General features: G+C 47.3%; 1 protein-coding gene across 1 annotated transcript in view; it reads right to left on the bottom strand.

Moving 5' to 3' along the window:
- Positions 1-22,688, bottom strand: part of hydin (HYDIN axonemal central pair apparatus protein) — a 1,604,351-nt gene that overhangs the window by 1,176,037 nt on the left and 405,626 nt on the right. The window lies entirely within an intron of this gene.

The following is a 22,688-nucleotide window of genomic DNA, read 5'->3' as shown; positions in this document are numbered from 1 at the left end:
AGTTCCTGCAGATTGGAGGGTAGCTATTGTAACTCCACTATTTAAAAAGGGAGGTAAAGAGAAAGCAGAGCATTACAGACCAGTGAGCCTGTTGTCGGTAGTTAAGCAAATTCCAGAATCTATGATCAAAGATTTTATAGCAGAGCACTGAGAAAACAGTGACAGGATTGGACAGAGTCAGCATGGATTTATGAAGGGGAAATCATGTTTGACAAATCTACTGGAATTTCTCGAGGATGTGACCAGTAGAATTGATGAAGGGGAACTAGTGGATGGGGTGTATTTGGACTTGCCTAGCAAGTCTTTTGACAAAGTCTTGCATAAGAGATTAGCATGTAAAATTAAAGTGCATGAGATTAGGGGTAGTATTTCTTTTTTAATTTGTTTTTATTCAAAATTTTTCAATAATTTTTACAAACCACAACAAAAAAAACACAACAAAAAGCATAGTAATAATTAAGAAAACAAGTTAACAAATTAGCAAAACAAGGTGGGGTATCCGCCCTTTACAAATGAAATCTATCCACCACCCAAACCCCCCCCCCCCCGCTCCCCTCTGGTTTGCTGCTGCTGCTGACCTCCACTTAACGTTCCACGAGAAAGTCGAGGAACGTAGGGGTAGTATATTGAGATGGATAGAAAACTGGTTGGCAGACAGGAAGCAAAGAGTAGCAATTAACAAATCTTTTTCAAATTGGCAGGCAGTGCCTAGTGGAGTACCAGGGGGATTGGTGCGAGGACCCCAGCTATTCACAATATATATTAATGATTTAATAATTTTTATTGTCACAAGTAGACTTACATTAACAATGCAATGAAGTTACTGTGAAAAGGCCCTAGTCACCATATTCCGGCGCCTGTTCGGGTACACGGAGGGAGAATTCAGAATGTCCAAATTACCTAACAGCACGTCTTTCGGGATTTGTGGGAGTAAACCGGAGAACCCGGAGGAAACCCACGCAGACACGGGAGAACGTGCAGACTCCACACAGACAGTAACCCAAGCCAACAATTGAACCTGGAACCATGGTGTTGTGAAGCAACACACTGTGCACCGTGATTACTACTCCCAATCCTCAGACCTAATATTTTCCTTGGTCAATCTGTATGCTTCTTTCTTGGATCGGATACTATCCCTTATGATCCTGAAACTACTGGATTGTCTTTAAAGAGAAACCCATCGGGTTCACTAATGTACAAAACTATGACTGAGTATTCCAATTTCATTTGGTTCATCTAAGTGCAGAAAGCCATGTGTCAAAAATCAATGTTTTATCATCATTTCCACTTTTCCTTCATTTGTGAATTTTCCATTCTGAATATACATAGTTGTCATACATGGATGTTCAGCAGGATGTTGTGATAAAGTGAGCTAATGATTGTGTTAAAAAATATGAACAGTCCCTTTTACCAAAACTAGATATGACAGTAATTACATATTTGTAAAAGCTGAGAAGACAAGTTAGTTAACGTAAAGTAAAACTTACAACTCAAAGGTCCCAGGTGGAACGACTGGAAGTGCCGGTCCCAGTCGGGGCCGGCTTGTAAAGGGCGAGTTTATGAGCCCCAACTGGGTGGGCCACTAGCGGGTAACCTCGTATTCTACGAATCCCATGAGGAGTTCGATCAGCGTATCCCCATGGGTCTCGTGAAAGTTATTCTAAAACTCTAAGGGCAATATTTTAAAAAACAGCATATTGACAAAATTTGCTTTGCAAGTCTAAAGAGATAGTGCAACTGAAACAGTCCAACCGAAATGTACATCGAGGCCTCCGACCTCGAAGCAGCATCGAATGCCAGGAAGATCGCGCTATTTCTCTCCACCACGGAGGACCAGGCCATCCACATCTACAACTCCCTCACGTTCGCTGACGGCGAAAACAAAACGAAATTCAAAACAGTCCTGCTGAAGTTTGACAGCCACTGCGACATTGAGGTGAATGAGACCTTTCAACGGTACGTTTTCCAGCAGAGGTTTCAAGGTAAGGATGAACCTTTTTAGTCCTTCGTCACCCATCCCCGCATCCTAGCGCAGTCATGTAACTATGGCTCGACGGCTGATTCCATGATCCGGGATCAGATCGTCTTCGGGGTCCACTCTGACTCCCTTCGGCAGCAGCTTCTGAAAGTCAAACAATTGACCCTCTCTGTCGCTATTGAGACATGCGTTGTCCATGAGCATGCTAAGAATCGTTACTCCCACATCAGGGCGGCAGAAACTGCGAAGCTGGCCTCCCACGAGGCGGAACGGGTGCAGGCCATTGCACAAATGCAGGGCCTGAGCGTTGAGGAGAGTGGCCGTTTCGCGCGCCTTTCCCGGGTCCCTGCGCATGCGCACCACGACCGAGAGGACGACGAGCCCGACAACCCGACTGCGCAGGTGCGTATGTCGACCGACCGCACTGCGCATGCACGATGGTGCACGGAACGCGCTGAAGTCGACGTCATGACGTGCCTGAATTATGGCTCCGCACATTTAAAGCAGCAATGTCCGGCAAAAGGACGCCGGTGTCTACAGTGTGGCAAGCTTGGCCACTACGCAGCCCTTTGCAGATCTGCTCCATTGCTCAGCAGCCAGCGATCCTAGCTGCGGCGCAGAAGTGTCCGTTCAATATAACAAGGCATGCCAGATTACGATCCCGACAGCCCAACGGACCCTGATGCTGAGTTCCTCAAGTCCCCATACCGGGTGGGCATCATAACTACACATGCGCTGCGTTCCACCACATCTACGCAACGCCTCTCGATCCTCAGTGTGGATCCCGACGACGAGTGGTCTGCTGTCCTCACAGTGAACAAGGCCCGCATCCGGTTCCAACTGGACACCGGCGCACTGGCGAATCTCATCTCGAAATCCGACCTCGACATCATCCGCGCCAAACATAAGAACACAAGAACTAGGTGCAGGAGTAGGCCATCTGGCCCCTCGAGCCTGCTCCACCATTCAATGAGATCATGGCTGATCTTTTGTGGACTCAGCTCCACTTTCCGGCCCGAACACCATACCCCTTAATCCCTTTATTGTTCAAAAAACTATCTGTCTTTATCTTAAAAACATTTAATGAAGGAGCCTCTACTGCTTCACTGGGCAAGGAATTCCATAGATTCACAACCCTTGGTTGAAGAAGTTCCTCCTAAACTCAGTCCTATATCTACTTCCCCTTATTTTGAGGCTATGTCCCCTAGTTCTGCTTTCACCCGCCAGTGGAAACAACCTGCCCGCATCTATCCTATCTATTCCCTTCATAATCTTATATGTTTCTATAAGATCCCCCCTCATCCTTCTAAATTCCAACGAGTACAGTCCCAGTCTACTCAACCTCTCCTCGTAATCCAACCCCTTCAGCTCTGGGATTAACCTAGTGAATCTCCTCTGCACACCCTCCAGTGCCAGTACGTCCTTTCTCAAGTAAGGAGACCAAAACTGAACACAATACTCCAGGTGTGGCCTCACTAACACCTTATACAATTGCAGCAGAACCTCCCTAATCTTAATCTCCATCCCACTAGCAATGAAGGACAAAATTCCATTGGCCTTCTTAATCACCTGTTGCACCTGAAAACCAACTTTCTGCGACTCATGCACTAGCACACCCAGGTCTCTCTGCACAGCAGCATGTTTTAATATTTTATCATTTAAATAATAATCCCTTTTGCTGTTATTCCTACCAAAATGGATAACCTCACATTTGTCAACATTGTATTCCATCTGCCAGACCCTAACCCATTCACTTAGCCTATCCAAATCCCTCTGCAGACTTCCAGTATCCTCTGCACTTTTTTCTTTACCACTTATCTTAGTGACGTCTGCAAACTTGGACACATTGCCCTTGGTCCCCCAGCTCCAAATCATCTATGTAAATTGTGAACAATTGTGGGCCCAACACTGATCCCTGAGGGACACCACTAGCTACTGATTGCCAACCAGAGAAACACCCATTAATCCCCACTCTTTGCTTTCTATTAATTAACCAATCCTCTAACCAGGCTACTACTTTCCCCTTAATGCCATGCATCTTTATCTTATGCAACAACCTTTTGTGTGGCACCTTGTCAAAGGCTTTCTGGAAATCCAGATATACCACATCCATTGGCTCCCCGTTATCTACCGCACTGTTAATGTCCTCAAAAAATTCCACTAAATTAGTTAGGCACGACCTGCCCTTTATGAACCCATGCTGCGTCTGTCCAATGGGACAATTTCCATCCAGATGCCTCGCTATTTCTTCCTTGATGATAGATTCCAGCACCTTCCCTACTACCGAAGTTAAGCTCACTGGCCTATAATTACCCGCTTTCTGCCTACCTCCTTTTTTAAACAGTGGTGTCACGTTTGCTCATTTCCAATCCGCCGGGACCACCCCTAACAAACAAAGCATTCTTCCACCGGCCTGCCAGCTCCTTGACTACAATGACAACGCCATAGCTGCCAGTGGCTCGTATCAACTGGGGGTATCCAATAAGGCAATCAACGCGACGCTAGCGGTTTGAAATCGTCGGGCCTGACAGAGCATCTCTACTCAGTGCTTGTGCCTGCAAGCTCCTGAACCTTGTTCAACGCGTCCACACCCATGTCATCATCACCGGCGACGGCCTCGCCCGATGGAAACTTGCAAGCCGACATAGATGACACCATCACGCAGTACCACAGCGTGTTCGACGGAATGGGCACGCTCCCAGACCGATACAAAATCCTGCTCAAGCCGAATGCCACCCCTGTAGTTCATGCACCTCGCCGGGTGCCGGCGCCCTTCAAGGATCGTCTGAAGAAGCAATTACAGGACCTCCAAGACCAGGGCATCATATCAAACGTCACAGAGCCCACAGACTGGGTCAGCTCCATGGTCTGCGTCAAGAAGCCGTCAGAGGAACTTCGTATTTGCATTGACCCTAAGGATCTAAACCGAAACATCATGAGGAGCATTACCCGATACCAAAATGAGAAGATTTGACCAGTGAGATGGCACATGCCAAATTCTTTACTAAGCTCGCGCCTCCAAGGGTTTTTGGCAAATACAACTGGACGCGTCCAGTCGCAAGTTGTGCACGTTCAACACCCCGTTTGGTCGTAACGGCTACAACTGGATGACTTTTGGCATCATATCTGCCTCCGAAGTATTTCATTGCATCATGGAACAGATGATGGAGGGCATCGAGGGGGTGTGAGTATACGTTAACGATGTCATTATCTGGTCCACAACGCCCCAGGAACACATCGCTCGCCTCAAGCAGGTATTCCAAATAAACCATGAACATGGTCTTCAGCTCAACAGGGCCAAGTGCTCATTTAGTCAATCGGAGATCAAATTCCTAGGTGACCACATCTCGCAGCAGGGCGTACGGCCAGACGCCGACAAGGTCTCGGCGATCAACGCCATGAAGACCCCGGAGGACAAAAAGGCAGTCCTCCGCTTGCTCTAAATGGTCAACTTCTTCGGGAAATTCATCCCACACCACGGCCCTCCGCCATCTCGTCAAAAAGTCGACGGAATTCCAGTGGCTGCCCACGCATGAAGAGGAATGGTGTGAGCTGAAAGCAAAACTCACGACACCCCGGTCCTAGCGTTCTTCGACCCAACGAAGGAAACCAAGGTATCAACTGATGCAAGTCAGGACGGCATTGGGGCGGTGCTCCTTCAGCGGGATGACTCCACGTCCTGGGCTCCAGTGGCGTATGCCTCCAGGGCCATGACGCCCACTGTGCAACGGTACACTCAGATTGAGGAGGAGTGTCTGGGCCTCCTAACAGGGATAGTCAAGTTCCACGACTATGTTTATGGCCTGCCGAAATTCACGGTAGAGACGGACCACAGGCCTCTAGTCCACGTAATCCAGAAGGATTTAAACGATATGACACCTCGGTTACAGCGTATTCTTCTAAAGCTACGCCGCCACGACTTCGAACTGGTCTACACGCAAGCTAAAGAGCTGATCATTGCAGATGCCCTGTCCAGGTCCATTACCACACCACATGAACAAAGTGACTTCATCTGCCACATAGAAGCCCAAGTGCAGTTGTGTGCCTCGAACCTTACGGCCTCCAACGAACGGGTGGTCCAAATTCGTGAGGAGACAGCCAAGGATCCTCTGCTGCAACGCGTGATGCAGCACCTCAGCAATGGCTGGCAGAAGGGACAATGTCCCCAGTTCTATAACGTAAAAGACGACCTGACGGTGACGGAGGGAATCCTTCTGAAACGCGACAGAATCGTAATTCCGCAGAGTATGCGTGCTATGGTGCTGGGCCAACTCCATGAGGGTCACCTTGGGGTCGATAAATGCCGACGCAGAGCTCGGGAGGCGGTCCATTGGCCGGGCATCAGCCAGAACATTGCCGACACAGTCCTCAACTGCCTTACCTGTCAGAAGTTTCAGCCAGCTCAACTCAAAGAAATGTTGCAGCAGCACGAGATGGTGACCTCTCCGTGGTTCAAAGTAGGTGTAGACCTTTTCCATGCCAAGGGGCGTGACTACGTACTCCTGGTCGACTACTTCTCCAGTTACCCAGAAGTAATGAAACTGTCCGACCTCACATCAAAGGCGGTAATCAAAGCCTGCAAAGAAACGTTCGCCAGGCATGGGATACCGCTCATGGTAATGAGCGACAACGGTCCTTGCTTTTACAGCCAGGAATGGTCTGACTTCGCACAGTCCTACAACTTCCATCACGTTACCTCCAGTCCCCACTACCCGCAGTCAAATGGGAAGGCCAAAAAAGGGGCTGCTGTGCAAAGCTGCAGATTCAGGCTCCGATTGTAACCTGGCGATGCTGGCATACAGGGCGACCCACTGTCCACTGGATTGTCTCCAGCCCAAAAGCTCATGAATCGCACTCTGAGGACCACAGTTCCAGCCATCCACGTTCCCAACCTTGACCACCTCACGTCCTACAGAAAATGCAGCAGTCACATGCCTAACAGAAATCCACATACGGTGCCCATGCCACGGATCTGCCCGAGCTGGCCCCAACTGATCATGTTCGCGTACAGTTGCCTGAGGGTGGCTGGTCAGCCACAGCTGTTGTGCTCAAACAAGGGGCCCAAGATCATTCCTTGTCCGCATGGCTGATGGCTCCTTGCTACGGCGCTACAGACGGGCACTGCGAAGAGTTCCACGCCCGCTACCTGACCGGCGTGCCCCGCCGCCTACGATGCCTCCTCCGGACATACTCGACCGCGAGGCCACCGATCTACCAGCAATTCTGCCGGTCTACACGCCCACCGCGGTGCCAGCGATCCCGCCTCTCCAAGAGCAGGCGGCTCCTAATCCGCCTCTGCAGCGATCAACAAGAATTCGTCGCCCTCCACACAGACTAAATCTATAGACTGAGCTTTTGTACATTTTTGTGACTTCACCAATTGGACATCTGTAAATATTGTTTTGTTTGCCATGTATCTGCACTATCGCAACCTTCCTATGTATATACATTTGTTTAGACATCTTTCTGTATATAGTCAGGCACATATATGTATATATATTTATAAGCGTCCACACCTTAGTTTTGGTTTTTTTTACAAGGGGGGGGGGGAGTTGTCATAATATCCACGCATGTATATAATGAAGTGCAGACAGGCAGTGATTGACACACAGGATGACCAGTAAGCACACAACACAGTGCAGCCAATCACCAGACAGTACACCACCACTATAAAGTCAGAGGTCACTAGGTTTGCCGCTCTCTCTGGACACAGCCACTGAGACAGTCAGAGTCCACGAGCTAGCACAGTGCAAACACCATGCGGAAGCTAGTAAGTCTGGTCAGGCTACTACAAAGTCTCCAGTCAGTTCAGTATAGTCTCGACTCACAGTTAAATATGTATGTTAGTTCTATCGTTCAGTAAAACCGTGTTGGATCTTCTACAGTGTTAGAGGTCCGTTTCTCGCATCACTGCATCAAGTGCAGTCCACACCGAACCGACCTGCCTAACACATCAAGACCTAAACGTCAGCCAACTTCTATAGGTAGGAAAGAAACAAAAAGGCTGGCATTCTTTATCTGGTGGACCTTGAAATTTAATTTTTAAGGCTACATCAGATAAGCCTTGGTTGACTGTAATTACCAAAGAAGTGTTAGAACAGTGAATCACCAAGCCCTTCAAGTTTCAATGTACTAAAACCAAAAACTAATAAATGTGAAATTAATTTTGACGTTGCCTTATATTATGTAACTAGAATTTGCAGCAAGGTCTTCGCTGGTGTTCAAGTTCCACACGTCTCCTCCCACCTCCATCTATTTCTATAACATAGCCTTCCATTCTACAGGTCAATGGTTATGTCTCAGCCAACAGCACCAGGAGGGGTCATCTGGTCATTTTTCTCACTGTTGTCTTTGGGGCCTTCCTTTCTGCAAAGTGGCTGCCATATTTGCTTGCATTCCAGCCTTGACTGCACTAAAGAAGAACTTTATTGATCTGGAGGTGTTTCAGAATCCCTTGAAAATGTTAAAGTTGCTTTATAAATGTGATTTTTTTTCTTTCAATTAGTTGCATGGCCAGTTAAGGAAAATGACTTAATTTGTGTGTGGTTATTGGTTGTTCACTGAAATCCATCACACTTGAACTTGCAAATATCTCATTACCTCTATTTTAAAAATAGCATTTTCCAGCTTTTAAAACAATCAGCTTCCTTAAAGTTTATTCTATAGCTTACCCTCTATGGCTAAGCACGGTTAATTGTGTAGCATATTATTGAGTTCAAGGCAGCCACACGGGAAGCCTTAGGAACGAAAGATTTATTTGCAGAGATACAGAGAAAAGACTATGTACCCAGGTCCCGGATGGGACTCCCACCCCTGCTCACACTTGGGCCAGGTTTAAATACTCTGGTTTCCTCTCCCACTGGTAAGGGGTGTCTGCCTCTCAGTGGGGAAGCTCGTACTCCATGAGAATCATGGGAGCCTAAACGTCCTGGCATGACCCTGTGGGTCTCATGTGGGTTATAATACATATAGAGGTTTCAGGCAGTCTGAGCTGACCTCAGCAGCTGAAGCGCTTCAAGAGTTTCCATTTTTATTTTGACTCTACTGTCTTCCAATCAGCAAGCCCTCCCACTCCCTTTGTCGATCTGACTGGCCTAGGTGAGCCCGGCCCACTTACCTGCTGCTCTACCCTCCATTGTTAGCCTGGTCTGGACTGATTGCAGTTCCAGCAGTAGTCACTACACCAGTGGCGCTGTTGGGACTAAAAAACTACTGATTCTCTGATTGGCCTGCAGCTCTTGGGTGCGAGGCATCCTGTTGGGATGGGGTTAAGGGGGGAGATGGAAGCTACAGCTCAGGCAACTGATTGTCTGAGCCGGGCTGGCAGAGGCAGGCTCGCCCCTGACTTTCCAATGGGTGGATGGGGTTGCCACCTCCATATTAATTCCCAGCAATTGTCACCTCCTGCAGATCTCCCTGTTGTCTTTGTAAATCATGAGTGTTACTCCACCATGAACACACAATTGGTATATCATTGTCAGCAACACATTTGCAGACCTGTGCTCTCATCTATGGCAGTTGAATTATGCTTTGCTTTTGGGGTAACCTTCCACACCCTGAAGCATTGATTCAGCACTGCCAGGGAGAAACTGTTTGGGTTATCTACCTCCTGCTCACTTGGCAACTAATCCTCTCAGTATCCCATACTTTTTGGATGAACTTTTCTGCAACCCCATCCATGGGTTGACTGGAGTCCTCATCAAGCGGAATAAAGGAATGCTCAGGCAATGATTCAGTTGTCTGGACAGGTCTAGCTGCTTCCTCCAAAGAATGGATCACACATATGATGAGTTTTTTTATTTGTTCAAGCAATGATTTCACTTCTACGCGGCATAATTCAGCATAAATTGACCACCACGGAGAAGACATAAGATTGCTATTGTAAGAAAATAAAAATTTCACACTCATGGAAAAGAGGGTGCTCCAGAGAGTCTGAAGTCTTACAGACAGCTTTATTCTGCATCTGACCTCAGCTACTAAAATGAGCCAAATTGTCTCCATTATCAATATTTATATGATTTGCACTTGGCATGGGAGTTTTACTTTGATGTGGTTACTCATAGCCTGATCATAGATCATAGATGTGATGAATGTAGGGATTTCAGATATATATTGTATCATATGTATTTGATGCAGTAATGGTTAAAACACATCCTGGGTTTGTGTGTATGACAGCTTCAGTAATCTTTCTTTTTAATCCTGGTTTACAAGACAAGCAGACCCTTTGCCTATCAGGGATAATTAAAGCATTGTAAAAGATGGGCTAATAGAATTTTGTTAATATGAAGAAGGTTCTCAGGGGAATAGACAATTAAGAGACATAGGGTGGGATTGTCCGTCTCGGGTCGCCTGGAATGCATACCCCAATGGAATGGAGAATCAGGCGTTGGCGGAAATTAGTATCGACGCCGGGCACTGACCCAAATGCGATGTCCCGAACCCCACTGGAGGCGTGAATGAGGTTCACGATGCGCGCCGAGAGGGGGGTGCAAACAAATGCAAATTTATGCTTGGGCTTCCCGTGATTCTCATGTCCCTGTGTCCGGGAATAATGTGAGTGCAGATCACTTGAGGTTTTTACCTGCGTGGTCCTGACATGGTGGACCTCGCAGTGGGCCAAGGGGGTAACGGGTCCACCACGCCAGCGCCAAGCTGGCAGAGACCATCGGAGACCATACGAGAGTCAACCTCCCCCCAAACAATGCAATGCCTTCCCATGCCTTCTCTAGCAGATATCCCTATTCCACCCCAATAGTGACCCTTGTAACAGGGAGATCCCCCACAATAACCTATATAATAGGGAGGACCCCCCCTGGGTCTCCTGTAATAGGGACACCCCTCAGCTCCCGGTTTGTGGTGGTGGTGGAGGGGGGGGGGGGGGCGGTGGGAGTCGGGGCCGATTTGCGGTGCGGGAGGGGGGTGGCCAGCCGCAGAACTTTGCTATTGAGTCACCCGCTCAAGATAGCCCCTGTAATAGGGAGAACCCCCGCCCACAGGGACGCTTATGATAGGGAGACCCCTGCAGGGACCGCTGTAATAGGGGGACCCCCCTCAAGGAACCCTGTAATAGGGGGACTCCCCTGGGATCCCTGTAATCGGGACCCCCACAGGGACCCGCATAATAAGGAGACCCCCCACAGGGATCCCTATAATAAGGAGACCCTCCCAATGGGTCTCTAGCTTCAAGACTGGTGTCCTTTTTTGGGGGGGGCGGAGCATTTGTGTGGACAGGGTCTATTTATGAAGTGGGTTCCATTAGGCAGACATCCCTGTGGGGGGTCATCTTATTACAAGAATCACTGTGGCAGTCCCCTACTCCAGGGTTCACTGGAGGGCCCCTTATTACAGGGGTCCATTTTGGGGATCCACTATTACATGGGGCGTCCCCTTTTTACAGGGCTCCTTGAGGGGGTCCCTTTATTACATGGGTCCCAGTGGGAGATCCCTCTATGATAGCGGTCCCTAGGGAGGGTCCCCATATTATAGGGGTCCCTGTGTAAGTCCCCCTATTACAGGGGTCCTATTACTGGGCTCCATTGGGGGTTACCCCTATTGTAGGGGTCCCGGGAAGGGCCTTTGGGTCACCGCCATACTAAGGGGTAGGGGGCACCCAGGCAATCCGGGGATGAGGAGCTGCAGTGCAGTGGGGAGTGGTCAGGGCCAGTTTGTGGTGGGGGATGGGGCCGATTTGCGGTGCGGGAGGGGGTGGCCAGCCACAGGACTTTTTTATTGGGCTGCCAATAACAAAGATGGCCCGTGCAATAGGGAGATACCCCCCCACCACCACCAGAGGGACGCTTATAATAGGGAGACCTCTCCACAAACCCCTGTAATAAAGAGAACCCCCCAGGAATCCCTCTAGGGACCCATGTATTAGGGTAACCCCCTTCATAGGGGCCACCCCTGCAAGGGATCTCTGTAATGGGAGCCCCATTACAGGGGTCCCAGGGGGAGGTACTCCCTATGACAATGGTCCTTGTGGAGATCCTCCTATTACAGGGGTCTTTGGGGGATTCCCCCTATTACCCCTGGAGGGTCCCCCTATTACCCCTGGAGGGTCCCTGTGGGATCCTCCTATTTCAGGGGTCCCAGGGCGGGCTGTCAGGTCACCCCCATACTTGGGGGTGGGGGGGACACCCAGGCGGTCCGGGGGTGGGGAGCCAGTTTGTGGGGAGGGCCGGGCTGATTTGCAGTACGGGAGGGGCGATGGCCGGCCGCAGGACTTCGCTACCAGGCCGCCCACTCAAGATGATGGCCCGATAACGGGATTCCCTGGGAATCCCTTGTATTCTACGCCATCCATAAATTTGCATGGCATTGAACACTGAATTGCATCCTGCTTTAAGAATCCAAGCAGATCGTAAATCTGGTGCAATTCAGCTCCGGCGGAAAACATGGGGCGGAATTTTCTGTTTCTGAGACTTTGTGCTGACGCCAACGGAGAATCCGTGGACTTTACGACAGAAAGATCAGCGCCACATCTGGACCGATTCCGATACTGTTGTGGGACAAGCACCGGCGCTGTGTGGAACACAGTCGATTCCCATGAAAAATGGTGCAGAATTGGCCAGGTCCATGATTGACACTCAGGAGGCTGACACGCTGCAGCCACACAACCCACACACACACACTTACCAAAGCCAAAAAGATGGCATTGATTGTGCTGGAGCATGCCCATACAGCTGATGGGTCAGTTGGTGCCAAAGGGCACCCAGGGGGTGCCCCGGGGGGGGGGACCTATACGACCTCTTGCACTAGGTTTAAAGTGGGCTGTCAGCAGTGTGCGCAGCTGTATGTCTGCCTTGCCAGCCACGGCAATCATGCTCCATGTCGGTCCACCCTAACCCCACAGCCCACCGCCTGGCCACCCTCCATTACTCCCCCAGGTCTGGCAGAATCCCCCCGGCCAGCGGCACTACTGTGGGGAAACTATGGTGTACACTGTCCGTACACCCATTCTCTCTTTCAGCAGCCACCACGCCAGGTTCACAATTTTTGAGAACACATGTGGACCGCGCCGTCGGGAACTCAGCCCATCGGAGGCGAAGAATCGTGGGAGGGACCACTAATGATATGCAAACGGTGTTTAAAGTACCGCGGTGTGCATCACATTGGCCCATTTTCGAGGTGATGGAGCATCGCGATTTTGCATCAAACCGGCCCCTACTGCGATTTTGACATTGGAAGTTATTCTCCCACCTGATCGCACGCCCCGATTTCAGCGTCGGCTAACGGAGAATCTCGCCCATTGTCTCTCAAACGGAGAATCCAACCCATTCTGTTAATGGGGGGAACTAGGGCTGAAGCAATCATATGTTGAGTTTCAGTTCAGTTGAAGACTGGGATGCGTACAGAGCAGCAGTTTAAAGATTTTGCCTGTGAACAGAACAACAGTTTCTGAATTGGTTGGCACTGTAAAATGGTAAAGAATTTGTGAGCTGATTCCTGAAGGATCTCTCTCTCAAAGCGGTTTATCCAAGACATGCCTCAACAGCAAGTATTCCTGGGTTGGCTAATTGTATTTAATAGTGGACTTTGACCCGAGCTGGGTTTAGCTTGAGTGACAATAAAAGATAGCAGTCAGGAGTTAAGGTTTCATTGTCATTGTTAAGCATTGTTTAACAGGTAAGTATTTTCTTGTGTGATGTTAAAATTATTTTAATGCTGTGTTAGTAATAAAGTTTGTTTCAATACACCATATCCCTATTTGTGCATGGAATCACTCCTGGAGCAAAGTATCCTTCCTCACAGCCTTACAAATTAATAAAGTATTGAAGGGGCTGGTTTAGCACAGGGCTAAATCGCTGGCTTTGAAAGCAGACCAAGGCAGGCCAGCAGCACGGTTCAATTCCCGTACCAGCCTCCCCAAACAGGCACCGAATGTGGCGACTAGGGGCTTTTCACAGTACCATAATTTGAAGCCTACTTGTGACAATAAGCCATTTCCATTTCATTTCATTTCATTTCACGTTTCTGTCCGGTATCCTAGCAACTGTTGAGGTCTAGTCTGGGATTGTAATACTGAACTAAAAATATGTTTTATCTCCACTACAAACAGCTTCATGCTGATGAGCAGAAGAAAAGTTAAGAAAAGTTTTAAAGGAATAGAAAAGTTACAGAATACAAGTCAGCCATGAACTAACATCAACGTTCTTTCTGAAGTTATGCTTGGATAGTATTGCTACCTTTGGGATCACCTTGCAGTCTCTCAATGTATTTGCTGCACCAAACAGAAAGGAGCTTTTTGCTCTCTTTGAAAATGCAAAAACCTCAGAGACACTAATGTAAAATCAGCATTTTAGCACCTGTCAATTCTATTCCCTAATTCCGTATGAAAAAAATCAATAAATGAATCAATACCATTTTAGGAAACCATCGTCAAATAAAAACAAGGACATTATTCTAAATGAACTGAATGCCAGCACAAAAGCAGATGGAAAATTGTCTCATCAAACACAAGAGACAACAAATAACATTGTAAATAGCATTATAAAAATTATTACTGGATAGTATTCAATAAGAGAGGGCAAATATAGGATAAAGGGAATAATGCACAGAATTCTGATTCAGTAAAGGTTCATGGTGATGATATTGCTCTCAATGTTAATAAGCACCATCAAGATTGACATTGAATTAGACTAGAAATCCTTTTACAATTATACAAAATGATCACGCTGTTCCAAAGAAAGATCAGAGGCAGGATTCTCCAATCCCGCGGCAGAGTGTCCACGCCGTCGTAACGCTGTCATGTTTTACGACGGCGTGAACAGGTCGCCCCCAGGGCTAATGGTGCTGGAGCGGTTTGTGCCACTCCAGCTGCCGATCCCAGCACGAACTGTGCGCCGCGGGATCCGCGCATGCGCAGTTGCGCCAGCGCCAACGTGCACATGCGCTGTGGCCTCCTTCAACGCACGGCCCCGACGCAACATGGCGCAGGACTACAGGGGCCGGAGCGTAGGAAAGGAGGCCCCCAGCCACAGAGGCCGGCCCGCCGATTGGTGTCAGATAAATCATTGTCAGATTGCCACTTTGCTCCTTTTTATTTATCTGAGGCGGAAGCTGCACATTTCTTTTCTGATGTTCCGACTTGGCCTGGTGAGAAATGTACAGAACTGCAGCTCCAGTGTCCATCCAGTGCAGGAGCATTGGGGAAAATGAAGTCAAGCACTTTTTTTGTGGCATCATCTGCCAGGGGAGGGGGTAGGATGTATCGGGGGTATTCTGTTGGAAAAACACCTATCAGAGTCCCAGGATCACAGAGGAACCCATGCCACAGCTACTGGGGCTGGTTTGGCACACTGGGCTAAATAGCTGGCTTGTAATGCAGAACAAGGCAGCAGCGACGGTTCAATTCCCGTACCAGCCTCCCCGAACAGGCGCTGGAATGTGGCGACTAGGGGCTTTTTACAGTAACTTCATTGAAGCCTACTTGTTACAATAAGTGATTTTTTTTTTAATGAATTGGGGTTGGGGGAGAAGAGGGGTGAAGGAGGTTGGCAATAAGGCCATTGAGGTGGCTTTCAGTGGGTCCCATTTCAACCGTGCCCTGTCCCTTGATGAGACACTAAATGTTTTTCATTGAAGGACCCACCTCTCCCCGTCCAGAGATGGCAAACTGGATGCATGGATTAAGTCGCTCTGCATGCTGTATATTGACAAGCCCACAAGTAGCTGGGTTAACACCAGCAGCAGGATGAGGCCCCTAAGTGACATTAATTTTACACTTATTGTCTTCAGTAGGTAGTGGGGCAAAAATTTGGAAGAATTTAATTCTGGCAGAGTTGGCAGAGTTCTGGTACATCACCATCCAGCTTAATTATTTGCCCTTCCCACCTCCAAGTTCATCATAAGATAGAAATCTTTATTAGTGTCACAAGTCGGCTTACATTAACACTGCAATGACGTTATTGTGAAAATCCCTTAGTCGCCACATTCCGGCGTCTGTTCAGATACACAGGGGGAGAATTCAGAATGTTCAATTCAACTAACAAGCACATCTTTTGGGACATGTGGGAGGAAACCGGAGCACCCGGAGGAAACCTATGCAGACATGGGGAGAACGTGCAGACTCTGCACAGACAGTGAATGTGCTGGGTATTGAACCAGGGTCCCTGGTGCTGTGAAGCAACAGTGCTAACCACTGTGCCACCCTGCTGAACAGCAGTCAGGGCTCAGTGTAACAGTCACACCTCTTGCGTTAGAAGATTGGGGATTCAAATCCCCCTCAGGGGTCTGCAAACAAAATCTAGGCTGAAACACCTGACAAGCCCTTCACCGGCGATGTCACGATGATGGCGTGAACCTCATTCAAATGGATTTAAGAATTTGAAGATCATAATGGGTTCCTCCACCACATGATCCACTCTCACTAAATATTTGTCAATATGACGGCACATTGGTGAGGTTTACAACAGGTTTGGCCCAACGAGGCAGCACGGTGATGCAGTGGTTAGCACTGCTGTCTCACGGCACCGAGGTCCCAGGTTTGATCCCGGCTCTGGGTCTTTGTCCGTGTAGAGTTTGCACATTCTCCCCGTGTCTGCGTGGGTTTCATCCCCACAACCCAAAGATGTGCAGGGTAGGTGGATTGGCCATGGTAAATTGCCCCTTAATTGGAAAAAATAAATTGGGTACTCTAAATTTAAGAAAAAAAAGGTTTGGCCAAACGAGAATCAGTCAAGGGGATCTCTCTGTGGGTGTCGAAGAAAGTATAGCTCCCGGTGAGAAAGGGACAAGCCTGGGCAGCGCCCTGACCTTGCCCCCTGGCACAGGTTAGCACTGCCGGGAGACAGCGCCATGGGTGGGTCCTAGTGGGAGCCCTATGGAGGAGGTTCATATATGGTGGTGGGGGTGGTGGAGGGCAGACATAGAAGGGATAAGGGCGGGAGTGCCCGGGATGAATGTCAGCGGGGCGGGTGTGGGGAGGGCAATGCCGGAGATGATTGTCAGGGGGTGGGAAAGAATGCCCAATACCTCTGCGACGGGGGCTGGGGGCCGTTAAGCTGCGGTGCTGATTTGGGTGCCCTTTAATATGGCACTCCAACCTCTGTGGAGCTGGTTGCCGACTCTATCAGAACCTGCCCTGCCAGCGTAATGGTGTAAACCGCTCCTACTCTTTTTTTTCTTCAAAGAGGCTCAATATTTTGAGTGAAATTGCTCTGTGCAACTTGAGGAATTTCAGTCTGCCACTTTGCCAAATTCTGGTAAGAATACGTCTGTTGTCTTTCGGATGAGATGATAAGCCAAGCCATCTGCCCTAACTGAACGTAGAAAATCTAAGACACTATTTTGGAGAAGAACCAGGAGAGTTATCCTCAATGTCTGGAAAATATACATCCCTCGACCTTCGCCACTAAAAATCTGATTATTGCTTACCCTCAGTGGGACCCTGTAGTGCACAAGATTTCAATTTCAAAAGTACTTCAATGGCTAGAAAGTGCTTTGGCGTACCCCAGCTCCCAATTCCTGCATGTGGGATGTCGTGAGATTTTGCACAGTAGTAGATAAATAATAATAATTAGTGTCAATAACTGGGAGGCATGGTGGCACAGTGGTTAGCACTGTTGCTTCACAGCTCCAGGGTCCCAAGTTTGATTCCCGGCTTGGTCACTGTCTGTGCGGAGTCTGCACATTCTCCCTGTGTGTGCGTGGGTTTCCTCCGGGTGCTCCAGTTTCCTCTCACAGTCCAAAGATGTGTATATTAGGTGGATTGGCAATTCAAAATTGCCCTTAGAGTCCAAAAAGGATAGGTGGTGTGACTGGGTTACAGGGATAGGGTGAAGGTGTGGGCTGGGTGCTTTTTCCAAGGGCCGGTGCAGATTCGATGGGCCGAATGGCCTCCTTCTCCACTGTAAATGTTATGATTCTATGAAGTAGGTTTACATTAACACTGCAATGAAGTTACTGTGAAAAGCCCCTAGTCGCTACACTAAGGGACAATTCCGAATGTCCAATTCACCTAACAAGCATGTCTTTTGGGTCTTTCTTTCTTCTCCAAAACGTGGAGAGACATGGATCTTTAAAAGCAGGATTACTAAAGGAAAAGGCCGTTACAACACAAACCTGAATTTATATCATATCAAATTATATACAGTACAGAATTGCTAAATATCTCAGCATGCGTTTCCAACAAGCCAAGAAGAACTTGAGATGACAAACAAACAGGTTGTGATTAACAACAGGGAAGTTCTTGATTACATCTTACAAGCTATTAATCTCCATAATAACTAGACTAAAAAGAGGAAAAATGACGATAAGGCACGTGAAGAAACATGGAGTGAACAAGGTTTGAGAACCGGGTAGTCTTGTATTTGATCTATTAGTCGCATGAACGCGTTGAAATAAGAAGCCATTCTTGAGTATCAGGATATTGCTTTGCGAATAAGGTAACTCACTAACTGTCAATGCGATGTAACCCTTTAAATATATTTATAAAATATACCCATTACACACCATATTAGTTTGGTTTCTTCCAAAATTTCTATAGTGCTACTAGTACAGAAACATTGCAAGGTGTCTCAAAAAGAGGGAAATGGAATTCAAATATCAGTAAGAAATTGTGAATGTGAGCAAGACATTGGTTTGGCTGGAGTATTATGTGCAGTTCCAGGAATCTGATTGAAATTGTGATGAAAGAATACGATGTGGGATACAACACAGCTATAGTAGATTGATACCAGGATTAACAGATTATTGTTATGGATGTTGACTTTCTTTTGAAACTGAGAAGATTATTCGAGGTTGCGATGGGGGGATCCAATGGAGATTCCCAATTTACAGAGGCAAAAAATGAAAAATTGTTTCCAATCATAAAACATAGAACAGTACAGCACAGTACAGGCCCTTCAGCCCACGATGTTATGCCGACCATTTATCCTAATCTAAGATCAACCTAACCTACACCCCTTCAATTTACTGCTGTCCATGTGTCTGTCTAAGAGTCGCTTAAATGTCCCTAATGACTCTGACTCCACCACCTCTGCTGGCAATGCATTCCACACACCCACCACTTTCTGTGTAAAGAACCTACCTCTGACATCTCCCCTATACCTTCCTCCAATCACCTTAAAATTATGGTCCCTCATGACAGCCATTTCCACCCTGGGGAAAAGTCTCTGGCTATCCACTCTATCCATGTCTCTCATCACCTTGTACACCTCTATCAAGTCACCTCTCTGCCTTCTTCACTCCAGTGAGAAAAGCCCAAGCTCCCTCAACCTTTCTTCATAAGACATGCCCTCCAGTCCAGGCAGCATCCTGGTAAATCACCTCTGTACTCTCTCCAAAGCATCCACATCCTTCCTATAATGAGGCGACCAGAAATTAACACAATATTCCAACTGTAGTCTAACTAGTTTTATAAAGCTGCAGCAAAACCTTGCGGCTCTTAAACTCAATCCCCCTGTTAATGAAAGCCAACACACCATATGCCTTCTTAACAACCCTATCAACCTGGGTGGCAACTTTGAGGGATCTATGTACGTGGACCCCAAGATCCCTCTGTTCCTCCACACTTTCAAGAATCCTGCCTTTGACCCTGTATTCAGCATTTAAATTTGACCTTCCAAAATGAATTACTTCACATTTATCAAGGTTGAACTCCATCTGCCACTTCTCAGCCCAGCTCTGCATCCTGTCAATGTCCTCCTGTAACCTGCAACAACCCTCAACACTATCTACAACTCCCCCAACCTTCGTGTCATCGGCAAACTTACTAACCCACCCTTCCACTTCCTCATCCAAGTCATTTATAAAAACCACAAAGAGCAGAGGTCCCATTACAGATCCTTGCGGGACACCACTGTTCACCAACCTCCAGGTGGAATACTTTCCATCCACTACCACTCGCTGTCTTCTTTCAGCCAGCCAATTCTGTATCCAGACAGCCAAAGTTCCCAGTATCCTATGCCCCACTCAATTGGGCATTTGTAACAATAGACTGCAGACACCAATGTAAAACATTTTAAAGTATCAAATGTCTTTGAGAGAGGTTATGGGGTGTTCACAGTAGTTGATAGCAATACTGCAAAGCCATATTGAGCACAGGGTCCTGCATCATGTATAAACCGAGGATTGTAAATGGCCTAGTGTACCTCTTTGTTCAGCTAGAAGCTCTTGGAGTGCTGAATGACAGTAAATTTTCTCATTGTAAGAGATCTATTAAGATTTGAAAAATTACCTAAAACAACTACAGGCACCAATGAACATTGGTGCTGCTGCTCAGCACTGGATGATTGGAGCTCTATTCAGCCTCTTTGGGGCCACTTTCAAATTGTTTCAATTGATGCCAAAGATCTCCCTGTTTATTTGCTGCTTTTTATATTTCAAAAACGACAGAGGTTCTCCCTCGTGGTAGAAATGGCTGCAAATGCTAAGACCTACCCCCAAACATAGCATCCTATTTTTGCTGAGGCAGGACTGAAGTTGGGTCGAGGTTCACTCATAGGTGTTTTATGGAGGCAGCAGGGCATATAAATCCACTGAAGAGGAATTTTAGTCAGCCAGGTGTGTACAGATTGGAACAAACAAGGGCTGCTCTGAACTTGATCAATTTATTTGGATAGCCAGGATACCCCTTTAGAGAGCTTTGGGAGTGGTACAGCACCCTTTGGGAGGGATAAGGTACTTAAAGGGTAGAAAGACACCTTTTGGGAGAGAGAAGTTTCCCTTTAGGATTTGTAAAAGTAAACATGATTGTGCATAACAAAATTAACAATTTTATTGGAATTGTCAAAATTGTCAAAGAACTGTCAAACTGTCAAATAATTATTAAGCTGTAGTTTAACTGCCAAGGTGTCAAAAATCTGTTGAATCTCACTGGAACTGTCAAAACTGTCAAGGGATTTAACTCTGCTCGGCTTTATATGTGAACAAAATTATGGAGTTAAAAAAAATCAGTGCTTAATATTTCATTGTACCTGTTTTAAGCCTGTGGGCTTTCATTATAGGATCTGTGTTGCATGACTGATTTTACAAACTGACATTATCACAGCATGGTGCCTGTTAAGCGAGCAATTTGATTGACAGCCCCAAGTGGCTATAGAATAGAAATGTTGTTTTTATGAGAGATTAGTTGAAGGAATGTCCATGTATTGAATGTTTTCCCTATCACTGAGAATGTTTTCTGATTACAATAATGACATCATCCATAATGATAACTTTATTTTATGTCAGCATAGGCCCTGAGATCTGCTCATGACCAATGCTAGGTGAATGGCATGGAGAAGATAAGGTGAAAGGGTGGTGGGTGGGAGAGATAAGTTGGCACTAAGTTTCCAGAGGGACTATAAAGGGCCATGGGGATGAATGGGGCATAGGTTAGCATAGGTGGTACGAGGGGAGGTGTGGGCCTAAGGTGGCATATGGTGGCACAGCTGAGGAATGGGGAGTGTGTGAGGCCTGTTACGAGAGGGAGATATTAGGAATTTGGGTCCAGAAATGGGATTGAAGATGTTGCAGGCAATTTAGCGGTTGACAGACTGAGGGAAAAACTGCTAGCAAGGAGTCAGAACGATACATCCACATCTGGTCTGAGTTACATTGCCTCATTCAGATTTAAGTTCATTTGTGACAATACACAGGATGCCCCTGTTCAGCCAGGATGATCGACTCAGGAACCATTGTCCTTCGGGACACTCTTATTTGACCAACCATTGGCCCATTACGGAGTCTGATGGCCTCTTTTGTCCATAAATGGGATGTTAGTTGCATATCAATAGCATAGCTCTGTTTTTTTGTATAAATGGGAGTGGGAAATCAGACAGCCAAGATAATGATAATAGGTTCAAGTCTGGACACCCCTTTGTTTGAAGGGCTGGACGGAGCTCAGGGAGAGAGACAAAGAATCCGGTTTGAAAGATTTGAAAGTCACAGAGTTCATGAAAAGCTGTTTCAGAGACAGGCTTTCGACAAGGATCCTGAAGGAACTGCACTAACAGAAGAAAAATCGCTTTGTAAATGCAAGTATCACATTTGCCTACCTGTGTAAGTGGAAGCTGCATGTTCCTTTGAAGCGCTGTTTAGTGACAACTTGCATGTTAGGGTTAAGAAACTACATGTAAACTGTCATTGTAAGGGTTGGAGTTTAAATATTGGTTTTCTTCTGTTTTAACAAAGCTGGTTTATAAAATAACCAAGCCCTATTTCTTATGTTATCAAATCCTGAAACAAATCAATCCCACCCAACACTAAGGGCAATTGTGGACACAAAGGGCAATTTATCATGGCCAACCCACCTCACCTGCACATCTCTGGTCTGTGGGAGGAAACCGGAGCACCCGGAGGAAACCCACGCACACACGGGGAGGATGTGCAGACTCCACACAGACAGTGACCCAAGCCGGAATCGAACCTGGGACCCTGGAGCTGTGAAGCAATTGTGCTATCCACAATGCTACCGTGCTGCCTCAACCGGAAACCATGGCTCAATCGCGAGATTGACTCCCTACTGAAGGACAGAACTGAGGCGTTCAAGACAGACGATCCTGACCCATACAAGAAATCCAGGTACGACCTCCGCAAAGCCATCCGAGATGCCAAGAGAGAATATTAAACCACGCTAGAGTCACAGACAGACTCTCGGCGGTTGTGGCAAGGACTAAACAACATAACGGGCTACAAAGCGAAGTCGAACAGTATCTCTGGCAGCAGCGCACCCCTCCCCGATGAACTCAATGCATTCTATGCTCGGTTCGAGCAGGTAACCAATAAT

The sequence above is a fragment of the Scyliorhinus torazame genome, chromosome 10, assembly GCF_047496885.1.
Source record: "Scyliorhinus torazame isolate Kashiwa2021f chromosome 10, sScyTor2.1, whole genome shotgun sequence".
In the NCBI taxonomy this organism is placed as follows: domain Eukaryota; kingdom Metazoa; phylum Chordata; class Chondrichthyes; order Carcharhiniformes; family Scyliorhinidae; genus Scyliorhinus; species Scyliorhinus torazame.
Note: the sequence above shows the minus strand (reverse complement) of the source record. Positions and strands in the feature narration are given on the sequence as shown.